The 2,614-nt window shown below is 36.1% G+C and overlaps 1 long non-coding RNA gene across 1 annotated transcript in view; it reads right to left on the reverse strand.

Annotated features, from left to right (window-relative positions):
- Positions 1-3: 3 nt before the first annotated feature.
- Positions 4-2,614, reverse strand: part of LOC107578502 (uncharacterized) — a 3,534-nt gene continuing 923 nt past the window's right edge. The window contains exons 2-4 of the long non-coding RNA XR_001608353.1: positions 2,052-2,183; positions 137-209; positions 4-46 (exon numbers count right to left, since the gene is read on the reverse strand). This is a non-coding gene — a long non-coding RNA (uncharacterized lncRNA). The remainder of the gene's footprint in view (positions 47-136; positions 210-2,051; positions 2,184-2,614) is intronic.

Raw genomic sequence — 2,614 nt, forward strand, 5'->3', positions numbered from 1 at the left:
CAATTCCATGATACATCACAGCATTCCAGTCCTCTCCTGTCAGAATCTTATGAGATAAAATATATTATGGAAATATTGTATTTCAAATGCATATCAAATGAGAGTGTTCAGACACATATCACCAGATGGTCAATACCTGAAACACTGTCAGGATAGCAGCTGGGAATGTGTCAAAGTTGGTCGTCGGGGTCTCATCTTCAAAATTAAACCTAGAAGAGAGATGATGAGCTGTGAATCATTTTCTTGGATGAGCCTTATGTGTATGCTTAGGAGCCAGCTTTGCTCTAATTTCAAAATCGTTCATTTTTTCAATTTGTTTGCTCGCAAAGACAGCAAAAACTGTGATATTTTCTAAATAATAATGTTTCTCTTCATCTGCATATAAAAGTTCAGCTGAGCTCCTCTCTGCATCACCATTCTCTTCCATGTACACTCTCAGGGGCTCTGTAGGGGCCTCATTACTAGAGAATGTGGAGAAATGCTTAAAACGAGAGAAGAAACATCTCACAACTAAAGGCTTGTTTACATTATTCTGGAAAACAAAAGTGATGCCTTTCTTTGCCCAACCACCGTTACTCATTTTATTAGAAGAAAATAGCACAAAAACAATATAATGAGAGAAAACTGAAGTTAATGATGATTATAAACAAGTGAAATGTTGCTATATATTCATATCTAAAATTGTTTTGATTTTAGGTATATAACTTTCGTAAAATCATATGTTGCATCATATGAAACAAAATCATACAAAGCCCCAACAATGAAATCTCATTGGTTCAAAATCCATGTAGTTGCATATTAATCATCAGATATGTTCTGATCAGCTGTGATTGTTTCATTGTGCAGCATTATATATATATATTATATATTATATAATAACAGTCTGCTCTGACTGTTCTCAATAGCTCTGCTCTCTGATGTGCTTCACAACCAAATGTATGAAACCGTCTTTCTCATCCAACCCAGAAAATGACTGCATGGATCAGACAGTCAGTTTATTATGTCCATCTACAGTCTTAAATATTAATGTGCTATGGAGTTGAAATCCAGTACCAGAGAAGCACAAAAGCAATTTCTCATTTCACTAAGCACAGATCTGGAAAGCCTTCACCACCATCAGAAGGGAATAGTGTCTCCTGCAGCTCACATTGTTATGTTTCAATAACATTTTCTAATTTTGCACCGACTATTTGTTTATCTGGCACTCTTCTTATTACAGTAGATCACATGACAGCGTGTTTGCGCATCTAAGCTGATATTTCCCTCATGGGAAGCGTGTGTAGAGGCAATTTCTCTGTTGCAGCGTACGATTAATAATTCATAGAACAGAGAAATGAAAACTTGTGCTGTCTGGATCAGCTCAGTCATGTTTGTTAACATGTTGCTGAGGGGTAAATGATACGACAGGGCTTGGAAGACTCACAGCTGCTTATGCAGAAAGGAACGTAAACAATAGGGAGGGTTTTTTTTCCACGTCAAGAGATGATTTATGCATTTTCAGTCAAAAGTACAGCACAAGTACTCTGAAAAGTAAAGGGCCTACATAAGCGGTTCTCAACTGGTGGGTCGAATTCCAAAAGTGGGTTGCAGGCCTGTTCTGACTGCAGACAGTAGGGAAAAACAAACATAATAAAATTCAACCAACCATATTATTGTGCATAGTTAGGGCAACAAATTGAAAAGCCTTATTTAAGGAAGAGAAACACTTCCTATATCTTTTGTTGACAGTATTTTGGCACAAATTCATTTGTGTCTTGGTAGAAGCCAGTTTTTAAATACATATTCAGTTACAACCATGGTTTGTGCAGTACACAATTTCAGAGCATGAAATCAGTTAGAATTAGGAACCAAACATTCAAACTTTCAAAACAAACACCTGTTATCAAATAAGGTTTAGGGTTATATTAATACAATCCATTGTTTAATTTTAGGTACTTTTTTTCACTTTTGCATGATAAATAATTTTGGGACTGTATTGGCTTGTCCAGTGTAAAACCTAAAACAACATGGACTAGATGACATGTGAGTGTAACTCTCAGCCTGGTACTTACTGTCCTCCGAAGAGCTGCATTCCCAGCAGAGCAAACACTACAATGAAGAGAAAAAGCAGGAACAGGAGGCTGATGATGGACTTCATTGAGTTGAGCAGAGACACCACCAGATTCCGTAACGAGTTCCAATACCTGCCGAAGCATTCCATGATAACATAGTTTAGGGAAAGGAATATAACTTGATTTGTGGTATGATACTGTACATAAATTCATAAAGTCAGACTGTTGAACTACTGAGACTTAATACACGAATCAAGTGTGATAATACAGCCATGCCATGAATTGGAGCACTTGTTACACCTCTGGCCCATTAAATATTTTATTATTTTATTACATCGTAATTCAATGGTCAAGAGTCAATCATTCCACTTATCCTATACAACAAATTTCAAAAATCAAGATTTTCTTCTCATTGTTATCCAGTTTCTTGTCTAGTGTCTTTTGAAACTTCATTTGAAACAGTCAACAAATCAGAATCAAGTATTTAACTATTGTATTAATAAATTCATGGTATAAATTAGGGGTAGACGATATACCGGTAGACACGATTAACCGGTAGAAAT

This window comes from Sinocyclocheilus grahami, unplaced genomic scaffold, assembly GCF_001515645.1.
Source record: "Sinocyclocheilus grahami isolate Dianchi unplaced genomic scaffold, SAMN03320097.WGS_v1.1 scaffold10603.1, whole genome shotgun sequence".
In the NCBI taxonomy this organism is placed as follows: domain Eukaryota; kingdom Metazoa; phylum Chordata; class Actinopteri; order Cypriniformes; family Cyprinidae; genus Sinocyclocheilus; species Sinocyclocheilus grahami.